The sequence below is a fragment of the Protopterus annectens genome, chromosome 4.part0, assembly GCF_019279795.1.
Source record: "Protopterus annectens isolate FY-2018-M chromosome 4.part0, PAN1.0, whole genome shotgun sequence".
NCBI lineage: Eukaryota > Metazoa > Chordata > Ceratodontiformes > Protopteridae > Protopterus > Protopterus annectens.
This window is the reverse complement of record NC_056733.1, coordinates 710,947,267-710,974,886: the sequence shown is the minus strand read 5'-3', so window position 1 is coordinate 710,974,886 and position 27,620 is coordinate 710,947,267.

The window sequence follows — 27,620 nt, the reverse complement described above, 5'->3', positions numbered from 1 at the left end:
ACCACCTGTTTCAGGCACTTCATTTCCATCACCACAAGCATTCTCATCTGCTCTGCCTTTACTGCCCAGGTTTCTGTACCATACAGTAGTACTGGTCACACCACAGTTTTATACACCTTACTTATCAGCTTCTTTGGCATTCTTCTGTCATAGACTACACCTGAGACTCTATGCCATTTGACTGCAGCCCCTCTGATTCTAGCTTTGACTTATTCATTCTGACTTCCCTTCTCCTCAACCACCCTCCCAGATACTTGAAGCTATTAACTTGTTCCACTATCTTTCCCTTGTATCTCAATTCTCAGCTTCTTCCTATTTCCCCCATTTGCTGCTATTACCACTGCATTATTTGTACTCAGTTTCTTCCTGTGTGCCATCAGTTTTGCATTCCATTCCCATATCCTTTGCTGAAGTTCTTGCTCAGAGTCTACCTGTAATGCCACATTGTCTGCATACAGCAACTTTGTTGATGTGTCCCCTCTGACCTATTTGCTAATGTAGTCCATCACCAATATGAACAGTAGTGGGCTCCAAACTAAACCCTGATGTACACCCACTCCCACAGGGAACCCCTCTGTGAGACCGAACAGTCTTCATACTTGAGTTATTGGGTCCTTGTGCGTAGCCTGCACTAATTGTACCAACGTTTCTGTGACTTCAAACCATGACAGTACTGTCCAAATCAGCTTTCTTGGGACCTTGTCATATGCTCTCTTCAAGTCTAGGAATGCCCAGTTAGAATCTTTCCTCATCTCTAGCGTCTTGTCAACTATCTCTTTCATTGAAAACATCGGGTCAGGTGTGCTGCATCCTGAACTGAATCCGAACTACTCATCTCCTATCTTACATTCTACTAATCTGCATATCTATTTATTAATCATTCTTTCCAGAACTTTCATGCAACATGACAGGAGTTTGATGACTCTCTACTGCCCACAGTTGTGGATGTTCCTTTGTTCTTGTACATTGGCACAAGTATGCTTATTCTCCAGTTATCTGGGATAACCCTTTCTCTTCACACTGCTATGAGTACCCCGAGGAGCCATTTCTCCCCTATCTCACCCAGCATCTCTATCATATCTGCTGTGACCTCATCTGAGCCTGCTGCTTTGCCTGACTTCATTTTCCTTAGTGCTATTCTTACTTCTTCTAGGGTGAGCTCCTCCTCTTCTGTCATCATAGCCTGTTTCTGTGGAAGTACAGCTTCTATGGGGTTTTCTTCATTCAGAAGCTGCTGAAAATCCTCTTTTCGTCTGCCTTTGATGTCCTGTGGACTAGTGAGCAGTTTTATTGCTGGCATCTCTTATGAAGGGTGTCTGATGGGTCTAAATTATAATCTCGAAGGTTTAAAACTTTGAATCCTTAAAGATCAAACTTTAGTGATCGAAGTCTTAAACCATCAAAACCTAAATAAAATACTAAATAAAACAACAACAAAAAAAAACAAAATAGTGTGTAGGCAGGGGGGCATGCCCCACTGCACCTCCCATGTGGAGTGCTGCCCCCCCTACTTAACTATACCAACTCCGAGAATTCACTACATTAAAGTAAACGGAAATCTCCCCCTATGGAGAGTTTCTGTTTAAACGTTCGATGGAGTGTGCTTTCGCTATTCTCATGCCGACAATATCGTATTTGATATTGTCAGACTTGGAGATTTTAATATAGACCCATATCTGACATCTTGTTCAGCTTTCTGTCTTTGCCTTGTAGCCTGCTATAACCTAATATGGTGCACTGGTAACTGGTAGAATTTCTGTAGTGGTAATTAGTACATCTGTTAAAGTTAACCATTTCCAAAGGTACATGTTTAAAGTCATATTTAATCCACATGTTAAGTTTTACAGAAGCTGTCATTTCCTAGAGTGATGTTGTCTTAAAATGTATGAATACAGGTGTTGCTCTTGTAAATTGTTTATTTCAGTCCCATATACAGTTGTATGGGCTGATAGCAGTATATGGATGAGGGTTTTCAGATAATTCCTCACACTCTCTGTTCTACCTACAGAAACCTACAGATTATGGCAGTATCCATATCTAGTATGTGATGTTAACGTTGTGGATATGTATTAAATTATGTTATACCATATTCTAATGATGTCACAAATATTTTTTCAATGATGCTTTGTAGCAAAGGTGTTATTAGTACTATATCAATGTACTATGGATCCGTACTACCTATGGCTCCGAAGGTATGCCACCAGTTTCCTTAAGTTGTTTAATTAAGTGATTTAATATTGTATCACAAAGTAGTGTGACCAATAAGGCTCAAAGTCCCAGTCAGGTACAAAACATTTTAATAAAACAATAAAAGTTTTTTTCAGGTGCAAAACATTTTAATCAAACAATAAAAGGTTAAGTGTTTTCATGAAACATACTTCATCATCTTGAAAAAGCCCATCAGTGAGTTATTATGAATAAAAAAAGTTAAACAGGTATTATGAATCTTTATTATAAGTTGACCAAACTGAATATCCCTACAGTCATCTTTCCCTGTACCTCACATTATCTCATTAGTCTACTATAGGGAAGAAGTCAGTTGTTATTTTCATATTTATTAATTTATAGGTCAGATTATTTTCTATTTTTCTATTTTATTTACTGTGTGTAAAGTTGTTCATAGGATTGTAAGTTAATAAATTAATTGTCCTTGTGGGCCATTCTAAATCCAGCCAATTACTCCATGTAAGAATCAAACCCTGCACCTTGTACCTATAAGGTGAACACCTTAACCACTGTGCCAATCTCCCACCCTTATAGGCATATTTATATTCTTTAACTATATATATATATATATATATATATATATATATATATATATATATATATATATTTACTTATTCTGATGTCTTTCTATTTCTGTTTATATACTATGTGTTGTACTATTACTATATTTCTATGTTTTATATTTTAACAATAATCCTAGTGTAGAGTATTGTTTAATAGAACATTTATATTTACCCTTATATATTTGATACTCATTAATCTAACACTACTGTTAGAATCAGTCCTATTTTTTCCTTAAATGTTATGTCTAATAGTATCTGAACAAGCATCTGAAAAATCTTCCCTTTTAAGATTCAAACTTTCTATAATAAATTGTTCTGAGATATTATGTTTTATTAACATTAAGAAGAGACAGTAACAGAGAAACATGATCCTAATTTTTTATCAGAGGTGTCATTCTACGGGCTAGTATATAACCTACCCTTTTGGTATACTGCATGCATTCAGAGCTATTTAATAACTGACAGTCATTTACAATGCAATTCACTGACTTTTGCTTATTATTTAACTTCTATTCTTTGACATCTTAGCATACAATCCAAAATATTATGATTATTTACTTTTATACAGGAAGGAGTAACCTGGAAAGTTCCTAGGATTTTCAGAACTCCTGCAGCATCACAAAAGTGCTCATGACTCTTAGTTGTTCCAAGCTGGTTTTCATGATAAGGGCTTGAAAATGAACAGTCTATCAGTTACATTTCACACAAAAAGATTTGCAAGTGCATCCAAACCACCTCTGCACCACACATCAATCCCTCAAACCCCTCCAAACCACCAAAAAAAACAAAAACATCTCAAAGTATGCTAACCACTAAAAAACTATTATATTTAAAGAAATAACATTTAATGATTCATTAAGCACTATTTGTATGAGATGTTTAATATAAAGCAGACTGTCATTTTTTTAAATTTATTAAATTTTCAACAAGAAAATAATCATCCACATAAATGTAATAAAGAAATTAAATAATGCAAAGAACAGAAAATACACAACTAAGGTATTTACAAAGGTGTCTACTAAGTAAAATTCAGCAAGAAACCTTTAAACATTTGAGTTATTCTTGAAAATGTGGTAGCTTCTTGTCTAATAAAACTTTTAATTTAGACTACAGGTTATAAGATGAAGTTGTTCTGATGGATCTTGATTTAATAGTCATCAAGTCCAAGTGACATAGTTCAGTGGTGATATTCTTGAATTCCATAAACAAGGGAGAAGTTTTGGAGTTCCAATTTCTAGTTATAACCTATCTAGCAACTGCCAGAATAGATTTTAACAAAGGATATTTATTTTTTATACAGTTAGGTACTGTAGTATGAGATAGGATCAAAGATTTGGATAAAACAAATGTATCTGAAAATAAAGCTTGAAGTAACTATTAATGTTATCCCAGTAGGATTTAAGAACTACACAATCAAAAAACATATGAGGCCAATCTGCCTTAGTCTCTAATTTATATCTCCAACACAAAACTTTTTTTTACTAATTCCATTTTGTGAGGTGTAAAAAATGCCCTGTACATAGATTTCCAAGAGAACAATCTCCATTTATGTGAAGAGGTAGTCAGCTTAGATGATTCTAGTATTATTTTCTTATCATTATCAGTGGGAGGATTATTATTAATTGAAGAGAAGTAGTTTGAATAATTTTCAGAGTAACTTTTTGTTTCATTTCTAATTATTTTATATATTTTTGAAAGCTTGCCATCATTAGATGAGTTCTGCTGTGTAAACATAATTAAAACATTTCATAACTTAGGAATAGAAATTCTTGTACTTGGTCATATTAAGTCAATTTTATCAATAACAAACTGCCTATAGGATTGTATTTCTAACCACATATCTTTACCTAAATTGTAATAAAAGTAATGGCAATAAAACTAATAAAACTGTAACAAAACTACTGCTAGACTGAAAACCAAAATGAAAACCAGCACTTTAGCATAAAATCTGTTTAATCACCGCTTTCCTCAAACCAGACTTCATCAGAAATACAAATTTAATGAATTCTAGACCATATAAATACCCAATACATCAACTGATAATTACATCACATTAATAAAACAATCATTCAGTCAAATGAATTTAAAAAGACAATGCATGTGAAAAAACAAAAAAACTAAAGTACTTGCTTATTTAACAACTTTGCATATACCCTACGTTCCTTTAAAAAACATTTGATATTAATAGCATTGTTTAACCCTGGAGGCACATCTGCCCTTAGCTTTGGCTGCCATTTAGTTTCTCTCTGTTCCAAATAATTTTAAAACTTCCCCCTCTTAAACTTAAATGTTCCTGTTCCAAAACAGAAAATATATTTTTTAAAACCACTACATTCAATGCTGTGCCTATACAAGGCATTTTTGTTATCTTTGTTTATAATACTGTTTACATGTTCCCTACTTCTGATCTATAAGAGCCTTGTGGTCATCCCAACATAAAGTTTTGAGCATGTTCTACAAACAGCAACATAAACTACTAAGCTTTTACATGAAAAATAGCTAGTAACCGGAATGGTATAGGAGAGATGTGGTAAGTCTATGAAAGGCCCTTCTAAAATATACCTACACATACTGCATGCATAACATTTGTGCATGCCATGTGCATTACTGATACTTATTGTGTCAACAACAAACAAATCCCTGCCTTTTTCTAATAACGTTTTCAAGTTGGAATCATTCCTATACACAAAACTAGGTTTTGTGCCCACACTTTTTACCAAGTCATGATTACCTTCAACAATTCTCCAATTTCTTGAAATCACATTTTTAATGATAGGCCCATCAATAGTCATAGGCATCCCAAAACTCAAATGTTTCTCATTAGAAGAAACACTATTGTTTGAAGCAAGGACAAGCACTAAAAATGTGATATCCTTAATCAACAACTGAGACCAGTAGATGAGATTCTTATCTTTAAGTAAGATCATATTAGGAAGATTTAAGGAAGAAATATTATTTTGTGTGAAAGCAATAGGAAAGAGAAGAAGCATCCAGTCTTTATAGACTGTATTTCTATAAACAAAATTTTGGAAAGTCTTTAGTAAAAGTGACATGTAGTGTGGAAGACTGTCATTTTTTTAAAGGAGACATAGCATGTAAACTTGCATTAAAAATGCCAGTTATGTATGATCTAGGTTTAACTTGTAAAAGTGTGAATGTTACTCTAATTGATATCATTCCAATAGTAACTTTTATATATGTAAAAAAAGCTATATTTTTTATACTTTGTTTATAACATAGCATGTCTTTCCTGGGTGTTATTGCATGCCAAGTATACTATCAGTAGCACACTACTGGATCATTTTAAAAACCCAGAATGTAACTTAACAAGCCTCTTCAGTGTCATTTGTTGCATCTTGTATTGCATTTAATAGTACTTTACTCAACTATGCCAAGATATCAGAAAATGTGCCACCTAAGTTTCATCATAATAATGATTAACTTTTAATAAAATGAATAGTTTAATATTTTAAACTCTAAATGAAAATAAGTGGCTTTAATTTCATATATAGGTAAAATAATTAACATTTTAAAAAGGGAAACAATAACAATTTGAAGTAGGCAAAGAAATAAATAAATGATTTACCTTGTAAAAATTAATATTCAGCACCTGTTCATAAGTATTCAAGCACTTTAATAAGAATTCATAACCATAAAGTACATTGATTTTCATCTGTCCTTCAGTTTTTTTTTATTAACCAACCACCTCTTATTTAATTTCTCTTCAAAGACATTGATAGATTGATAGATTCCAGTCCATTTCTTCTGTTTTTTTCTAGGATTTTATTTTTCTTTATAAAGTCCATTGCATCTTCCAAGGTGTTAAAAATCTTCTTTCCTTCTGGAAGGTGAATCCTTATTTTTGCTGGAAACAAGATTTAATATTGTTTTTCTTTAAGCTTTTAACAAGTGGCAGACATGTTTTTTTCTTTGACATCACTAATGTTGAATAGTCATTGTCAAATCTTGTAGTATCTTCTTTGATTTTAATTGGATAATTAATCCATGTAGCTTTCAAGATCAAATCCTTATCTTGACTTGAGAAAATTTTATGATCACTGATCTTGGTGAAGGTGACTTTTTTAAAGATGAGTTAGAAAGTGATCTATGTGCCCTTTTGATGCCAAAGGAAAAAGCTTCGGTCAGATTCAACATTTTAGGCAGTCAGGTATTAAGGAATTAAATCTCTTCCATCTTCTTTTTCAGGAATCCCATAAATCCTGATGCTATTCCTTCTAGATCTGTTCTCCAAGTCTTCTATTTTTTTGCCAGAATAAGTTGTTTTGTTTCAGAAGAAATTCAGTGTTATTCTTGTTTTCAAGTAGTCTTCCATCAAAATCAAACATTACCTCATCTATACTCGAGATTTGTGATGATTGTTGATTAAGAGATTCACTCAGCACTTCAACTTGTTTTTTACATTCCTCTTTGAAATTCTCCATTTTGCTTTCTAATTTATCTGTCTTTACAGATAACTCGCAGGTGTTACTTAGTATAACCTGAATGTCTTTTTTCATTGTACTGTCCTGTACACTGGGCTTAGAGTGGCTCATTCTGAGACAATTAGTTCTTTCCAGTTTTCTTGACAGGAAAAAGCAACTGAGTTTCAAACGTGTTATTTTGTGTAGTAAATCTTTCAGCAGATGTTCAACTATAAATCATTCATGTTTTGAAATGTTCTATTTGAGCTTTTTTAGTGAAAATCTTGTCAGAGATGTTAAAATGTAACACAGCTAAAACAACAGTGCTGTTAACTGCTCACCATCTTGGCCATGCCCCCAGTCACAAACATTTCTGAATAATGTCTAAAACCATTTGTTTTCTTACAATAGAAAACAAAAACAAAACAAACAAAAACCAACATTGTGATTTCTTTTCAGCTGGTACATTTTATTCTATTGTTTTATATTTCATGCTACTTTTCATTGGTGTTTCCCCAATAATAAACACGACAGAAAATTGCTGGTTTGAAAAAAAATGATTTATATCTTTCCGGCCTTTTCCTTATTGATGTCTTGTATTTACCCCCCATTTACCCCAAGGGTCAAATTAATAGTTTGCTGTCATTATTTTTATACCATTCTTTTGTTTGCATTTCTATTTTTTATTTTCTGTGTCTTTATTTTACTTTTTTACTCTCTCTCCCCACATTTTTCTCTTTCCTTTTTCTTTCCCTTACCCAAACACATGCCTTTACATTTTTTAAATACATTTCCTAGTATTGTCTTTTTTCAGGCACTTTTTTTAAACATCCAAAACAAATTTATTGATGCTAAGAAAGCAACTTGCTTTATTTACCCATTCAAGCCTGTAGTGCATTTATCCAGTTAACACCCATAGCTTCTTAGGGCATCTAGGCCTTTTTTGGGGGTCACACCCATAGCTTCTTAGGGCATCTAGGCCTTTTTGGGGGTCTTGCTTCTTGAACTAAGTGACTTACCAGATAATAATAGGCAGTATTAGAAAGAGAATGGAATAATTAACAAAATTACTCTAAGACTGCCAATGAAGGATGTCCCACAGTAGAGAAAAATCACTTTTTGCCACCTTTTTTATTACAATTTTCATATTTATGTTCATATTTCATAATTGAGAAACTTACATGCTTGAGGGATATGGTGTGAATTTTATGGTGGGAGACAGGAAAATTCATTGTCAGTGTCCATTTACATCACAGTATACTGGAGATACTGCAAGTTGTTTGTTAGTAATTATGTTAATAAGCAATATTTTCATTTGCACTTAGTACTTCAAAAATAAAACACACAAGTGACTTACAAACTATTGCATGGTATCAGGTGAAACATTAGATATGGCTGTTAAGTTCTCATTCTGACAAACTAATGTGTTATTTTCATAGTTGTGCTTGAATGCTATGACTTTATTATGTTTGTCTAGTTTTTCATTCTGTTAACCATATATATCTGGAGCTTTTCTCCCCAGGCCTCTTCTGAAAATGGGTACCTCATGACCCAATCAGACTTTCCCAGTAAACAAATGCCAAATAAATAAATAATAAATAAATCATAGGGTCATAGTATCATAGGAAGTTACTAGGCTAATGGCCTGAGGGCCCTTACAAGCCTAGCCAAATTTTACCCTTGTTACCATGATCACCACCTATTGCCCCTGTCCAAGAGGGACACAGGTGGAACCCCCAGGGTGAATTTACAGTTATGCATCCAATCGTCCAGATTGCATTTGAAGAGGGCCAATGAGGTGCTGTGTTTGATGAGAAGTGGGAGTCGATTCCAAAGGTGTCATACCCTCTGGGAGACAAATCTGTCCCTCCAGCAGGATCTATTGATGTCACATACCAGGTTTAGGTCTTTAGAACGAGTAACCTGAGTGCCATTTGACTTGTGGATGTGCAGCATTTTCAATAAAGAGGGGTCTGATATCACCTTATATGCAAGGCAGAGATCGCCTCTGAGTAGTCTGTATGAAACAGAATACAGTGACAGTGATTTCAGTCGATCCACATAGGACAGATGCTGAAGACCTTGAATTTTCTTTGTGAGGAAGCTTTGTGGTCTCTCCAAGTGCTGCAGGTGCTTTGAAAGGTACATGCCAAATGAGACACTGTACAATGCCCTTATCTATGAGGTGAGCCATATAGAATGCTCTTCTTCCCACTCTGGAGACATGGTGATCAAAGGTACATTTGCTGTCAGCCTCAGTGCCCAGATCTCTCACCACTGAGTGCATACTTAGAGTATTGCCATTGATGTGGTAATTTGAAGGAACATCACTCTTGCTGAAAGGGATGCTAATACATTTTTTTGCATTGAGTTTGAGGCCATGACTTTGGCACCAATCATTTGCTTGTGTAAGACCTTCTTGAAGGATGTTAACATCATTTAGAGATTCTATGACCACACCCAGTTTGCAGTCATCAGCAAACTTTGTCAGCCACAGTCCCTTGGTTTTATCTTGTACTTCTGAGAAATAGATTCCAAACAGCACAGGTCCCACTACCACTTTCTGTGGAACACCACTGGTAACAGGTCTGCTGTTGGAGGTGGATTCCCCTATCTTGACTGTATGTGTTCTATCAAAGATTCAGTTCACAACCCCCCTTATGATATAAGGGTTGATATCTAGTTTTTTTAATTTCTCCAAATCTTTTCGGTTTCTAATACCATGATGGAAATGGACTCCATTCCTAAGTCAAAGTACGATTAAAGTTCATGAAATTAGTATTGTTTCAGTCTTTGATGTCAGCCAGTAGTGCTCTTCTCAGCACCAGCAATGTGCCCAGCAGTTCGTATGGAGTTGCATCTATTGGTAAGATATCTCAATATGATTGTAAATTCTTTTTTATAAGACCTGTTGCTCCTACTATTATTGTAACTGTCTGGGCATCTTTCTTCCACATTGCTCTCATTTCTGTCTGCAGATCCTGATATTTTATGACACTGTGTCTCTCTCTGTATGCAAGACACTGTAGTCACTGGGTGTGGCGATTTCAATGATCAATGATACTTTTGTCTTCTTTTCTTGGACCGGTTTTCTAGCCTCTAGCTTTTGAACTGTTGGTAATGGATCATCCCATGTGATGTAGACTTCTTAATTTTCTATGATGCTCTACAAAAAGAATAAATCCACGAACTTGCAAGCTAGTAATGCAAACTTTTTATTCCATAAAGCGCTTTTCGTCTGGCTGGATAGCTGGACTTCTTCAGATGCAATTAAATATTCAAAACACAGTATATAACATGAACATCAGTCAGCTGATCCACCCTACTAATTAGAACAGCTGATCAACACCAACCAATGCATATACATACCCTCACAGCCTAAGCCAAAATGCCTTAAACACACATACCATGAATTGTATCTACTTCTAGATAAATTTATTAAAACCTACTAACATTTATTAATTTAAATCATAATTTATATATCTATAGATATTCTAAAAACATTATAAATACTTATAAAATACTTAATGTACTATATGAAAAGTGTAGAAGTCAGAAACCATACCTATAAATGAGTTTCTGACTTTAATTATGTACATACTCCAAAAAACATGAACTTTAAACAAACTAAAACAGTTAAACTAATGATGCATAACTCATACATCTCTCCTACTGGGACAACTCTTATTTAGTAAAATAATATAATAATTAGTAGGGCGGATCAGCTGACTGATGTTCATGTTATATACTGTGTTTTGAATATTTAATTGCATCTGAAGAAGTCTAGCTATCCAGCCAGACAAAAAGCGCTTTATGGAATAAAAAGTCTGCATTACTAGCTTGCAAGTTCATGGATTTATTCAGTGTAGGGTGTATCTTATACATTTTTAGCACTCTTTTATCCATGAATGTGGAATGCTATCACATGCTTTTTTGTAGTCAATCCATGCCATACTTAGATTCTTTTTCTTTTTACAGTTTTCCACTATGACTTTATTTAACAACAAATGATCCTTTGTTCCATATGACTTTCCTTTATTGCCTTTTTGTTCTACTGCCATAATTGAGTTTTCTTCTAAATGACTATAAACTCTGCCATCATCATTTCCAGTGCATAGTTTATACATTGTAGGAAGGTAAGTTATTGATATATAATTTTTAGGGTAGCTTGCAGGTTCACTCTTAAGTAGGAGCATTGTTTTTCCTGTTGTTAGCCAGGTTGGTGTCTGTTCAGGGTGTGCATATAAATAGTTCTTACTCATGGCTAAATCTTCGTGCAAAGATGTTAATACTTTCAACCAAAAGTTAGGTACTGCATCTGGGCCTGAGGTTTTCCAGTTAGAGGCTTTTCTTAACTTTGTTTCAATCTCTCTGGCTGTTACTTCATCCTATTTCATATCCTGTACCTTTAAACTTCCTATTCTTTCTTTTACTTCTTCTATCCATTTAGCATCTTTGTTATGTTCCACAGGATCTTCATAGAAACTTCTGCAAAATGTATCTATTTCTTCTTTTTTTGGTGGTCTTTCAATTCCTTTTGCCTTATTTCCCAATTCTCTATAAAACTTTTTTGAGTCATCAATAAATTGCTTATTTTGTACTTTTCCTTTATATTTATCTTTGTATCTTCTATGTTTTTCCACCTGTGCTGAAATTTTTAGTTTGTTATTTGCGATAGTGCGTGATAGATCCTGGTCTGTTCTAATACTGTGCATTGCTTTTATCACATCTATCTTTCTTAGTATTTTTGTTGATATATTCCCTCTTCTATAGTCTTCTAACAGTGACACTTCTTGTCTTAACTGCTTTATAGTTTTCTCTATTCGATATTTCCATGATGGTATTCAATTTCTCCCCTTCCTTTCCCTCACTACCCTGTGTTCTTGTGGTAGAACTTTATCAGTTATTAATTTAGTTGCACAATAATATATCCTGTTTACTTCTGTTATATCACATGGATCTCTATGGACAGTTCTAATTAATGTGTTCATTTGTTTTATTAGACTTCTGACTTTTTGGGTTTTATTAACCTTCTGCAGTCTATTTTTCTCATTGATCTTGATATACCTATCAATATCTATTAAATCAAGCAACTCTTCTCTTACTTCATTTTCTTCCATACTGAGGGCACATCCCTTGTTTTCCATTTCCTGTGGGCATTCTATAGAAAGTTCTATAGCATCTTCCTGTGGCACATTCTCTTCAATTTCATCCTGTGCCATCCATTGCTCTATCATATGGGAACTCACTGGCCTATCACCCCTCAGCATTGACTGCATCAGAGTTAAGTTTCCTGTTCCATCCCTTGCTGTCTAGCTTCAAGTGAATGTTTAAACTGGTTTCCTGTGGAAGGCTCCAAATTATCTTCATATGGTACCTGACCAATTGCTTCCTGTTCCAGTGATTTCCCCTTAATTTGGATGTCCCTTACTCTATCCTGTTGTGGTGCTTTCTGAATTAGATTTTCTACACTGAATCCTTCACTTCACAGGTACTCCATAACCTCAGTTCTATTTCTTTAACTTCCCCATTACTAATCTCCTTTTCTGCTTTTCCTCTTTGTCTTTTTATTTTTTGAATTGTAAAGTTTTCCATGTCCGGATTCCTTTGCCTCTATTTCTCTTCAAAAATCTTTGGTGCTGCTCTTTTTGTGTCTGTTACTTTTGTTTTCTCCTTTGTATAACTATTACACCACATTAAATTTATTTTTCATTGTCATGTCCATATTTCTTCTTCAAATGTCTCCTGATCTTCCTGTTTCTCCCTACTTTGGGGGCTCACTCCATCCTGCTGTGATGTAACCTGTGTTAGACCTTCTACATCAATTCCTTCACTTCACAGACACTCCATAACTTTGGCTTTTATTTTTTTAACTTCTACTTTACTAATCTTCTTCTCTACATTCCATCTTTGTGATATTATTTTTTTTAATTGTGAAATTTTCCATATCCGGATGCCTTTGCCTGTATTTCTCTTCAAATATCTTTGGGGCTGCCTTCTTTACATTGATTAATTTGGCTTTCTACTTTGCATAAATATTGCACCATATCAAATCTCTCTTTCTTTCCCATGTCCATATTTCTTTTTTGTACTTTTCAAATATCTCTTGGATTTGTTGTTTATATTTCCACACTTCCTCAGATGCTTCTTTTTCCAAACAGATCAATGTTTCTTAATCTATATACTGTTTTTCACAAATCTGTTGTATTAATGAACACAAATTTTCATTTGAAGCTTCTGACAGTTTTTCTTGCAGAGGTATTTTTCTTTCCTCTAATTTCTCTCTTAATCATTTTGTATATCTTGTGTCTGGAAATCCTGAGCTTTTTGCATAATTGTAAGAAAACATAATTTATTTCTTATCCTCAATAGTCCACTTTATCGTCTTTATGACTCTTCTTTGGCCTATCAGTTTGTGTGATTTTTGTGAACTGATACTTCCTTCTACAACAGGGGGCCCATCCTCCCACTGGGCCTGGCCCCATTGTAGTAATGTTTCTGTATTTTGAGGATTCTACACTGTCATCTTTTCCAGTCCTGGCACCAGTGCACCTATCTGGATTGGGGACTTTTTTATCCTAGGTCTTGTGCACCCAGCTATCTTTTTTTAGTTTTTGACCTACTTCTGTCTATGATATATGCATATAAATGCAGACTTTATATCAGTGTCGCCTTGGTGAGATTTTGTGAAAACTGGGTCCCCCTTCATGAAGGTACTTACCAAGACTTGAGGATGAATTCAATTTCAGCACTACTACTCTCCTTTGCTTGCTGACTTTTCATCTCTCCATTTGGACCCCTCTCTCTAGCTGAGAGGGTTTGTCAATGATGCCTGAGTGAGGGATAGTGTCAAATGCCTTGGCTAGGTCTAGGTAGGCTGTATGCACAGATTTCCCCTCATCCAGGGCCCTTGTGACTATCTAGAAGAAGTCCGCCAGACTTAACAAGTATGATCTCACTTTGGCAAATCCAAACTGGGTAGGATCTAGTGTTTGGAGATTACCTATATCTTTGTTGATAAGGTCCATGATGATTCTCTCCATGGCCTTGCAGATAAGAGTAGTCAGGCTGATAGGTCTGTAGTTCTCAGGGTCAATAGAAGCACCACCTTTGTGCAGGGAGATAAAAATGCCTGTTTTCCATTCAGCTGGGATGAAGCTGGTGCTTAGACTGCGATTGAAAAGAGTAGCCAGTGGTGATGATAATTCTTGTTTGAGCCCATGTAGGATGCAGGCTGGGATATTATCAGGTCCCACTGATGCTGTGTTTTTGGCCTTAGAGAGGGCGTTTAAGACCTGCTCTTTAGAGATGCATGGTACGGAGCAGGTGGTAGGGATGTCATGAAATATGTGTGGTGGGAATAGGGGAGTGAAGTTTTCATCTAACCTGTTGGCAAGCAGGTTAGCTATGTCCACTGGTCAGTGTATGTGTTAACATTAACTACCAGTTTGGTGCAAATCTGAGCCTTACCTTTTAGGTTACGAATGTAAGTAAAGAATGCCTTGTGGTTGTCCTTGGTTGAGGAAATTAACTTTTATTCATAATTTGCCTTGGAGGACTTCACAAGAAGTCTTATTTGCTTATTTAAGCTTAAGCTGAGGAGGGAGTGTCTCCATTTTAGAGCCCACTCCTTCTTACTCTTGGACAGCAGTTTCTTCCTTTTATTGTAAAGCCTATTAATGGTGGTTGTCCACCAGCCAGGTTTGCTTTTCTTGAAGAGCTTGTTTTGGTCCTAACAGGTACTGCTGAGTCAATGCAGTTATAAGGTGCTTGTACAGGGCATTGGTGTAGAGCTCGGCATAGTTACCAGTTCCGTCTGAGGGGGAGGTGAAATGAAGCTATTTATACCATCTCATAAAAGGTTATAGTCTGCTTTGGAGAAGTATTTTAGTCTACTTGCTGCTGGGGGGGGGGGTGTCAGGTGTGATAGTTAGCTCAAATGAGACTGATTTTTGGTCAGATCTCACCAGGGATGAACTCACAGTGGGGCGCTACACTGGTCTCCCATACTTGTAAGCACCAGGTCCAGCATGTTGGCACCACTGGTTGGGGTGTCAACCAGCTGGTCTTGGGCACTGGATCTGACAAAGTTAAGGAACCTTTTGGCAGGTGAGTTTGAGTACGAGTAATTCAGCCAGTCAATGTTAGGGTAGTTAAAGTCACCCACAACTATGTTGTTAAGATGTATCTTGATAGACTCAAGTTGATCCAAATAGGCAGAGTTGATGTCCTGATTTATAGACGGGGTTCTGTAGCTGTCTTTTTTACCCTACACTAGTTGAAGTTTTGCACAGTGGAGCAACAACATCCCATGAGTATTTGCCAGGTGTGTTGGTATGTTTTTATGCATCACTTGTGTCACGTATGTTGTCCATGTTAAAAATAGAGGTTGTTCCCTTTGCCAAACTACTTGGGGTCACTATTGATGAACACCTGAAATTCGACACTCACATCCAGCAAAACATTAAGAAAACCCATATAAAACTTGATATGCTATACAGGAACATCCAATTTCTCTCTCCTTCCACCAGACAAATGCTTCCCACTACCTAACTACTCCCCTCACTAATGTATGGTGCTCCTCTATTAACTAACTTATCTGCCACACTCACTTCAAAACTGGAAGTCTGTTATAATAAGATTTCTAAATTTGTCACCAAAGCCAAATACTCCTCCCATCACTGTATTGCCCTTAATTTATTACACTGGCTTGAACTCTCCAACCATCTATACTATCTTCAGATTGCCACAGCCCACAAACTAGTCTTTCACCCTTCTAAGTGCCCTGCTCTATGCAACATCCTTCTCCCTTACACCCCTCAGAGAACTCTCAGATCTACTCACCAACACCTAATCTGTGTCCAAAAACCCAATCGCCCTGCTGGTCAACTCCTGCTATCCTTTTCCATAGCAAAAAAATGGAATTCTCTTCCTTCTTCTCTAAGGACCTGTGCAAACTTTTAAACCTTTAAATCTCAGTTACATTCCTACCTTTACTCTAACAGAAAATGCAACTGCATTCTCCCCACCTAGTCCTATAATTCTTTCTCCACCTATGATTACTAGCCTCTCTAGCTATTATCTATAGGCTACCACACACATGTACATATTGTAAATATCACATTTGTACCATGTACCTAAGAATCTACACCTGCTCTCTAACCTGAAATGTAACTGTAAATTGTTCATTAATAATATTGTGTCTGTATCCAAAGGTAACATGTACCTAAGAAATTACACCTGCTCTCTAGCATGAAACATAATTGTAAATTGTTCTTCTTTTCTATATTGTATCTGTATCTAAGCTTTGTAACATGAAGCTTTTCTCTCTGGACCTCCACTGAAAACAGACTCCCTGAGCCCAGTGGACATCCCTGGTCATCAAACTGGAAATAAATAAATAAATCAATGTTAGATTATGTATTTATGGTATGTACATTCTGTGAAACATACATACATTAGACTGCAAGTGAAGTCAGTGTTATTTGTAACATTGCAGTGAAATGTATATGCCAATTGCATTTTATGTTCATCATGTTCTGTAGGTACCTGATTACCTGATTTGTATCTTTGTATCTTGTAACACATCAACTGTCTTTAGCATCTAGTGACCATGATGTTGTTCATGATGCATCTCAGCATGGTCATACGGCCCCTGGCACAGAGGACATTGATTTTTTTGGAGAGTCTATCCATGAAGTTGACATGGATGTTGCACCAGATGTATCCTCAGATGTGGAGGCCCAGTTGTCTATGGATTCAGAGGATGATGACACAGTGAATGTTGAACAGGGTGAGGCCATTGATCAACACACCACAGTTAGGAGCACTGCTGCTGGCAGATCTACACAACAACCTGATGCTGGTCCTCACTGTAGAAGTAGGCGAGCAGATGTTGGACATGGCCAAGTGTCAGAGAGTGTGCCACCTGCTGCAGGTAAATGAATGCGCAGAGCTATGCCATTGTTCAGACATCCTTGCACTTAGCCATGCCACAGATCATGTGGCACATGAGCTAGGTGTCATGCATGAAGGATAAGAGCACAGACACAGTGAGATTATGGCTGCACTGGCTGCTCAGACTGAGAAGTTGCTGGCTGTGGCATGGTCGGTGGAAAACCTGGCCTCTAAGGTACAGCAGCAATGTCATCCTACTAACAGGATTCTGCATTCCATGACCATACACAGAAGACTGCAACCTGTGAGAGGGAGGCCACCTGTCTACAGAATCAACATTAGCCATCAGGAATCTCTGTCCATCATCCAACCAGCACAAATGTCAACTGCTGGCACATCTGCTGAGGTCCCGCCAGTCGCAACATCTTCAACTTGGAAGTCATACTCCTTCATCTGAACTTGGTGTTGTACCCCCATCTATCTCCTCTGTGGAGCAAACAGGGCAGGTTGTGTCTCTGCATGTTAGTGTCAGTGTGAACAGTGGTGTGAGATGTCAGTGAGGTCAACCAAGACTGCATTAGAGTGTGTCCAACAGTGTAGTATACATAGCTGACTCATTATTTCAATACCACGGTACCGTGACGTGTTTGTGAAATAAAAATGTCTGTATTATATCATGCATGATCTCTGTTTTTTCATGTTATGATATTGTACAGATATGTAAGTGTAGCACTGATATGTGTCCCTTATTGTTGAACATCAAATGATAACACAGAATGATTGTGTATGCATACCTGTGTCAGTTGTGACCTGAGTTGATGTTTTTATTTTTGACACATTTGCATATGCTCATGTTGGAAAAGGCTAGGCTCATGTGATGTGTGATGCTCAGTGCATATATCTAGTGGATGCCTGTCATTAGAAGAAATCTGTGCTGCTGTGGTGGGGTAACACCTGGACATGAGTATCCGGTCTGTGTATACATGTACATGTGGATTGACATAACTCAGATGTCTGGGTCAGATGCTGCCATGTAGCCTGGGCCTCCACCTGTGGTCACACTGTATGTTACATACGCCTGTGACATCTGCCCCCTATGTCCTCCTGCTCCTACTCTGATACCTGTGGGATGTCCTCTTCAGACATTTGTGGTTCTTGGGGCACTGCACCCACACCTGCTGCTAGAAGATCCCCATGTGCTGTAGTTAGCATGCTGTGCAGCATGGCACCCACTGTTATCATCTGTGCTGCCTTCTCAGGTGTGTATTGTAATGCACCCCCAGATGTGTCCAGATATCTGAACCTTAGCTTTCAGTACACTGAACACATGTTCTGTGGTGTTTCTGGTTGTTGAGTATGCTCTGTTGTAGGCTTCCTGTGCAGGTTTGGATAATTCATGGTGCAGGGTCTTTAGACATGACTCAAGAGGATGACTACAGTCACCTGTTGGGTGAGTTTTTGTTCAGACTGGATATTGTTGACAGGGATCCTTCAGTTACATCCTAGCTGTGTTGCTGTACTTACCAAGAAGCAGTCTCTTAGGTATTTCACCTTGCTGGAGTGCAGCCCTAAGTCCACTTTCCCTCCAAATGGCAACATCATGGACACTTCCAGGGAGTGTTGCCATGATGTTTGCTATGCTGTCATCTGCTGCACACACCACCTGGAAATTGATGGATGGCCAGCCCTTTCTGTTTATGTATCGGTCTGCTTCTGGATGTCCTGGTGTCTTGATAGGTATATGTGTGCAATGTATTGCACCAAGTACATGGGGAAGTTTGCAATGTTGTAGAATTGGTACATTACATTTCTCCATTCCATGGGAGTGGATGGAAAGTGTATGTAGTTATCCACCTTGCTGCACATTGCTTCCAAGAATTTTGCCAAGATATGACTGGCAACTGTCTGTGACACCCCCACAGTATCCCCATGTGTCTCTGGAATATTCCAGATGCAAGCACACTCAGGCTGAAATGCATTTTAGTTTTACGGGGGATGGAGTTTCCTCACAGCATCTGCATGGATATGTGTGGGGCACACAAGTTACGGAAGGCCTGCACCATTTGCTGTCTAGATGATATCTGTCAATTATTTGCCCGTCTGACAACTGGTTTAGTTGCAGCCTTGCTCTGACTCTAGCTGGCTGCCTTCTAGAACACACAGCTACATCATCATTTATGGCTTGTATCACTGCAGCCTGTTGCAGAATATTAACAGCAGATTACATTTTTATATATTTTTTTCAGTTTTGCTATAGATTTTGACATCATCCATAGTATTCACCTGCAATCCTTTGGGTCTGTAATGTATGCACAGACAATTTCAGAAGTGGAATTGGGGTAGCTGTTTGCCACATTCGAGTTGTGTTGTGTCCTCATGATGTGTTTTAGAATTGAGCAGGGTAGCTGTTTGTCGCATTTGAGTTGTGTTGCGTGTGCATGATGTGCTTTAAAATCAAGCAGGGTAGCTGTTTGTCACATTTGAGTTGTGTTGTGTGCGCATGATGTGTTTTAGACTTGAGCAGGGTAGCTGTTTGTCACATTCGAGTTGTGTTGCATGTGCATGATGTGTTTTAAAATTGAGCAGGGTAGCTATTTGTCACATTTGAGTTGTGCTGCGTGTGCATGCTGTGTTTTAGAATCACACTAGTGCGCGTGGAAGCACTAATTATCATACACTGAATAATTAAGTACTTGGACTGCCTTCATCATGTCTTCTGGAATCGCATCCACAGCAGATGCTCTGGAGTCTTGTGTCCATAAATACCTTCTGCGAACTTTACGGAATCTGACCCATGAGTCATTACCATCCAGGTGACCCATGTTTATTTAATGGACAGGGAGGTGAGTGGCGGTGCATATGGAGGATGAATAGTGCCTATCCTGGGGGAGAAGAGAGAGCACCCAGGCTGCTATGCATACAGCTTCAATGCCAAGGGATGGAGTTCTCAAGGCATGGAAAGGAGGAGCCAATTTATGGTGAGGTGGGCATGATGGGAGCTCCTGCTCCACATGTGAAGTCACATGCATGCATGCATGGATGTAGGGAGGTGGGTGTTATGAGTTCCTGTGGTGATATAGGTGGGCATATCACCATGAGGGAAGGAGTTAGGACCTTACTACAAAATACTTTCAAAGCTAGGATGCTGGTGAGAACACAAATATCCCTGATGCCTGCCTGGATGACAGCTTCTCCAATAAAGGTTCCTACACTGGTAAACCTGAGGAAGATCCTCACTGCCAGGGAAAGAATAAGCCCATATACCCCACAAAGCTTGATGGTTGGTGAGCAGAAGGGTGAAAAAGATACAGGTGAAATTCATGATTCATTGACTTGTCAATGCCCCATTTTACCTCTTGATGTGGCAGATATGCCACCTTTTGAGGTATCTGGAGAGATAAGACACCTGCATAATGATCACAATAGTCACCTTTTCTTTCCTGGATCCTACTGTTCCTGTATCCCTCCTAGATAATGAGTATACTCCTCCAGCCAAGTGTAATACTGAGATAAAATATTGAGTTTGATGTATGTAGACTTTAAAAAATTCCTAAATGTACAAATTTCACTCACAGGGCTTTCTCATCAGCCACCATGTTCCCCCATCTGTATTTCTTTTCTTTCTGTTTTTTTATTTTATTTATTTATTTATTTTTAATGAAGATCTTGAGCAGAATCCTCTAGCTAATATTAACTAGCATTGTTAATATTTTTATTGTGCCCCAGAGGTGATTGCACCTGATCCTGAGTGGAGAAAACATTCATGCTTTATGGCTGAAGTGACCAAAATGTCCAGGGATGTGAGTTAAAACAGAAACAGTTAAGAGGAAGCCCTCAGATTTTAGTACTGCAGAAAATGAAGACCAGAAGATTAAAAAGAAACAAAGCTGTTAGTAGCAGAAAACAGAAAATGTAAAGAACATAGTAGCATGCTATTCTGTATGATGTTTGAAATAGAGATTACACTCACACTGAGCTAATAAGAGGAAGTTGGAGGAAGGGCTCTGAGCTAACGAATCTGAGATATATAGCATTAAGTATCCTGTTTTTTGCTTATTTCTGAGTTATTTATAGCACTTTTATTTTACTCACTGTGTGTGAGGTATTAAGTGGAATTTTCTACAATTGTTAAGCATCTGGTTGGGTTTGTTTGTTCTGATTTCCTGCTAGGAGTGCATCATATAACTTGTTTGCATTTAAAAGCATTCTCTAGAGTCTCCTTGATCCTTTATCTGTTTAAACATTTCTGCAGTTTTTTCTACCTAAGTAGTGTTGGTAGTGTAGCATTGTCCATACTCAGGCTTGTGTTTTGGGCCTAGTTGTTTGTTAGTAGAGGTTGTGCATCTGAGCACATGTCCCAGGTCATCATAGCTTAGCCAAGGCCAGTATAGCATTTCAGTGAGAGTGAATTGTTTGTGGTCATTGGCTGACTGGGGTTGCCTGGACTATGCCTTGGAATAAGCACCTCATTGGTTCTTTCAAGCTTTTTTAAAGTTGTTTCAGGTTTCAACTTTGTTACTTAAGAAGTTAACTTGTGACTGTTTCTGCCATTTCACACTGAGCTAATTGGAGGAAGTCGGAGGAAGGGCTCTGAGCTAACGAATCTGAGATATATAACATTAAGTATCCTGTTTTTTGCTTATTTCTGAGTTATTTATAGCACTTTTATTTTACTCACTGTGTGTGAGGTATTAAGTAGAATTTTCTACAATTGTTAAGCATCTGGTTGGTTTTGTTTGTTCTGAGTTAAGCATCTGGTTGGGTTTGTTTGTTCTGATCTTTGTTTCCCACCCTCTCTCCCTCTTGGTATCCTGTTTTTATACTTGGTGGCTTTGCAGTTGCCCACCCTACTGTAAATTTGATCTGGGACACTCCTCCCAGTCTAGTGTCATTACCTCATTCTACCTATTCCAGGGAGAACATTTGAGAAGGCCAACCCATTAGCTTCTGCTCCTCCTTTCCCCTTTCCATGTTACAAAAAAAAATGTCTAAGCTTGTTTCTTGCCTTTCCTATAAGTTGTCTAGTCCAGATACAGATTTGCTATATCCAGAACTGTTTGTACGCTTCTGAGCCCCCAAGACTTTCTGTGTTAGAGAGAAGCCTTCTAGCTTAATTTTGTTTCTTAGAACTAGCTAGTTTTCTAGTTTCAGCACTAAAATCTGTTTCTTTGAGCTCAGCACTTGTTCAGAATGCATTGTAAGCACTAAATAAGCTACCAATTACTACAGCACTCAACTTTCCTCACTTGTCTAGAGGAAAACAGTTTTTAGTACTTAATAAATAAACACCTATCCAGGCATGTCTAAGGATCAGCTCCCAGTGTTTTCTCCTGTCTACCTGATGAATCTGGGCATCTTGGGGCAATGCAGCAATTGCCTCATGTACACAGACAACTCTCTCCTCCTACCACCCAACACTACAACCTGTGAGAGATGCACTTATATAACCAAACTGGAAGCAAAGCTCTCTTCACCCAAGACTGGGCTAGACAGTCAAGAGGAGAGGGTAAACACTTGCACCACACCACACTCATCACATAGTCCCTCAAAACCTACACCACCAAAACACACACCTAGAAATACAAAACACACACCTACATTCATGGAGGCTCTCAAAAAAAATTTACCCAAGCAGCAGGGACCTCCAAAGCAGAAACACAAGCAACCTCCACCCCTCAACACAACCCAAATGACACATAGCCCACAAACTCTGTGTGCCACTCAACCACAGCCCATAAGGCATAACAATGTACCTAACACTCTAGTCATAGGTGACTCTATAGTCAGGCACACTGATGTTCCACTCACCAGGCTAAACAAGGAGAAAGTCACTGTCAGCTGCCTGTTGGGTGCCAGGATCTGCCACATAACGCATGCACTCAGGTCACTCCACAGCAAGTACAAATATGTCTCTGTCATTGTCCATGTTGGTGTGAATGACCTGAGACATACCTCCCTGGACTACATGAAAAGAGACATGGAGGAGCTTTCTGATCTTGTAGCCCAGGCAGGTATGACCCTAGCCCTGAGTAGCATCCTGCCATCACCCAGAATGATATCACAGTACAAGGACAAAATGATTGACTTCAACAATTGGCTAAGCTTCTGGTGTCATTCTAAGGGGATCCAGTATCTGTCTGCCTGGGATGACATGATCAACAAACCACGATGCTTTGCCAGAGATGGCCTGCACCTGTCACCCTTGGGATTCCTGATACTGGCTAAGGCTCTTGCTACCCCCTATAGTGCCTTTTTTAGGCAAGATTCAAATGACAAATTCACCACCATAACAGATACAAGCAAGGAAAATCTGAGGGCAATTCTACTCAATGCTAGAAGTCTAAACCTCAAAATGCACTCACTTGAGGCACTCCTTAAAATGGAGAACATCGACATCTGTGCAGTGACAGAGACCTGGTTCAAGGCTCCAGAGAGCACCCCTGCATTGCCAAGTTATAATTCATACCACACCTTTCGGCCACCTAACTTGGACCGAAGCACTAAAGGCGAAGGCGTATCCATATTCATTAAGGATATCCACACCTCCAGGCTAGTTGCTCAGCATAATGCATCTGAGATTATCCAAGTGCAACTAACTCTGGGAAAGACCACAATGCAAATTGTAGCTTGCTACAGATCCCCCACCATGCCCCAGGATTTCCACTCCTCATTTCATGATACACTGGAAAATATTAGGGTACAACCTAACACCCTAATAATGGGCGATTACAACTACCCCACCATTAACTGGGAAAACTACTCATGTACCAACTCTTGTGCTCAACTTTTTCTGGAATTCATAAATTCCAATGTCTTGGATCAACTTATCCACACCCCTACCAGGGGTAGCAATATCCTAGACCTGGTCATTACCAACATAGCTTCATAGATTAGTAGGTTCATAGATTAGTACTAAGCTAACTGCCCTTGCGAGCCATTTTAAGCCTAGCCAATTATCCCTTGTGAGACTCAAACCCTGCACCCTGTGTTTGTAAGGAAACCAGTGTTCCACACCAGAGATCAATTCCTCTTTGGTCAGTTCAGACCACAAGCAAATCACCCTAGACATCCACATCCCAGCCCCACCCCCCATTAGGGAAACCACCATAAAAAATTTCTCCAAAGCCAACTTCACGCTTCTTAAGACAGAAGTGGCAAACTTCACGACACCCATGCTGACAGACAATAGAGATACGACTGCTGAATCCTATACAATTGCACTTTATAAGCACTTACACGAGTGCATGGATCGTGCAATCTCTAACACAACCAAGATGTTATCCTCCAAAAAAGGAAGCCAATCTGGTGGTCCCCTGCTATAAACAAACTCTACAACAGAAGAAATAAACTGTTGCAAAAAAGAATAAAATCCTATGATTAGAGGAACTCCGTGGTCAGCCTTAGTAAGAAAAAAAAAAAAAAGAATCTTGCTTTTTTCCCACTTTTCTAAGATTTAAAAAGTTCAGTTACAGGCTTGCTGTTCCTGAACTGTTTGTAAGTTTCTGTGAGGCCATTTTTGCTTGGGCTAAGGGAAAGTCTCTCTGTTGATCAGTGGCAGTGAAAAACATTGAGCAGCTCCCCTGCCCCCGTGGGAGTGGTTACTGACTTGAAACTGTAGTTTTATTGACCAGTAGGGGTCATTTCCAAAACTCCTTCATCTTCCTCTCTTAAAACCTAGTTGCCTCATGGGTTTGGGGTCTTTTCAGGCTTGTTGGCTATTGGTGAAGCACCCACCAAGAGGAGAAAACGCTGAGAGAAGAAGGGAGCCACTTTTGAGATTTTAAGTATTTTTTCTCTGTTTATTTGCTAAGTTTTTCTGCATAGTTGCCTAGTTTGAGCATTTTCTGGCTTGCTAAACTTGATTTCTGCATTAGTAGCTGTATTTAGAGCACAACCAAAAGCTGTTTACTGAATTTCCTGTTTGCACTTAATTTTAAAATCGTTTTTCCTCAAAACTTGCATATTTTCTGTCTTTGGTCTAGCACTCTTGTGTGGGGTCATTTACTGCACTGTTATAACTTGATATTACTTGTGAACCTCTGCTATCTCTGAAAAAACAAAAACAAAAAAAAAATTGCTTTTTTCCCACTTTTCTGAGATTTAAAAAAGTTCAGTTGCAGGCTTGCTGTTCCTGAACTGTTTGTAAGTTTCTGTGAGGCCATTTTTGCTTGGGCTAAGGGAAAGTCTCTCTGTTGATCAGTGGCAGTGAAAAACATTGAGCAGCTCCCCTGCCCCCCATGGGAGTGGTTACTGACTTGAAACTGTAGTTTTATTGGCCGTATTGGGTCAATTCCTGGCTCTTTCCAGCCCCTGCTATCAAGCACGCTTTATCGTGCTTTAGCCCGATTTAGCACGGAGTTGCCACTAGAGCAGCAACGGGCAGCGCCGGTTTAACAAGGTTAAACTTTTTCTGGCTCCATAAAGTCTGTTCTTCATTTTTTTCCCTTAGAACTGTTCTACTAGTAATCTAAACAGTATATCCCTTAACTAAAAAGCGCAGCACTTGTTCCTAAAAAGTTGTTTTTTTCCTCCAAAAAAAGCTCAGCACTTGTCTTAAAAGCATCTTCTTTTCAGGCTTTGCACTTCTGTATTATACAAAGTCCCTCACTAGTGAACCCCCCCCCCAGGAGTACCCACTTCCTTACTAAGTCCTCTCTCATTCAGTTACACCCCAAACTTCTTAATTTCTCTAGCATGTCGAAGGGCCAGATGCTGGCGTCCTCTCCTGTCCAGTTGGTGAATCTGGGAATATTGAGGCAATGTTACAATTGCCTCATGTACTGAACAACCCTCTCCTCCTCCCACATAACACAAATACTTGCGAGAGATGCAGCTACTTAGCCAAACTGGAGGCTGAGCTCTCTCAACTCAGGACTGGCAAGACCAGACAGGAGGAGAAGGCAACTACACACACCACAAAACCAGTCTCACATAAAGATATCACAACAATGAATCAAACACATTAACACACAAAGACATACTCTGAGGCTCTGAGCAAAAATTTACCTAAACAACAGAGGCCTCCAAAGCAGACACCCAAGCAACCGCCACCTCATGACACACCACAGGCAACACATAAAACACAAAATCAGTGTGCAAAGCAGTCACAGCCCTTAAGGCCAAATACAAAACCAAACATACTTGTCATAGGTGACTCCATAGTCAGACACACTGACGTCCCACTCACCAGGCTGAACAAGGAGAGGGTCACAGTAAGCTGCCTGCTCGGGCGCTAGAATCTGCCACATAACACAAGCACTCAGGTCACTCCACAGCAAGTACAAATATGACACAGTCATTGTCCATGCTGGTGTGAGCGACCTGAGACATACCTCCCTGGACTACATGAAAAGAGACATAGAGGAGCTCTCTGATTATGCAGCCCAGGCAGGTATGACCCTGACCCTGAGCAGCATCCTTCCTTCACCAAGAATGATGCCACAACATAGAGACAAGATGATCAGCTTTAACAATTGGCTTAATTTCTGGTGTCATTCAAAGGGGATCCAGTGTCTGTCTGCCTGGGATGACATGCTTGACAAGCCACACTGCTTCACAAGGGACGGCTTGCACCTGTCACCCCTGGGATTCCCGATATTGGCTAAGGCTCTTGCCACCCCCATAGTGCCTTTTTTAGGCAAGGCTCAAATTCTAAACCTTCCACCCTAGAAAACAAAAATAGGAAGAAACTAAGGGTAATGCTGCTCAATGCCAGAAGTCTAAATCTCAAAATGCACACACTCAAGGCCCTTCTCAGTATGGAGAACATCGATGTCTGTGCTGTGACTGAAACCTGGTTCAAGGCTCCTGAGAGCACCCCGGCACTATCAGGTTTTACCTCATTATCATGCGTTCCGGCCCCAAAACCGGACCACACCACAAAAGGAGGGTGTATCCATATTCATCAAGGATACCCACACCTCCAGGTTGAGTGGCACGCCATGAAGCATCGGAAACCATCCAGGTGCAATTAACCATAGGCAAAACTGCTCTACAATTTGTAGCATGCTACAGGCCACCCTCTCAAACTCAGGAACCCCACACAGCCTTCCTGAAGACACTGGAGGGTATAAGTATCTCCAAACACCACTATATTGGGTGACTTCAACTACCTGAATATAGACTGGGAACATTACTCAAGCCCAAAGTTTCTAGCCCAAAGGTTCCTGGAGTTCATAAATTCAAATGCCATGGAACAACTAGTCACCGTTCCACAAGAGGAGAAAATATACTAGCTCTCATCATCACAAACATGGGGACAAAATGCTCCACACTGGAAGTATATCCTCATTGGTGAGATCAGATCATAAACTAATCTCACTGGGTATCCACATCCCACCCCCCCCACAAACAAAAAGACCACAGTGAAGAACTTCTCTAAAGCAAACTTCACACTACTACCAAGACTGGTGTGGTATCCTTCAAGGCCCCAAGCCAGTGGAAACCACAACCCAAGCTGCAGAAGCCCTTACAAATGCCTTCTCGAACACCTCCAGGACTGCATGGATCAGGC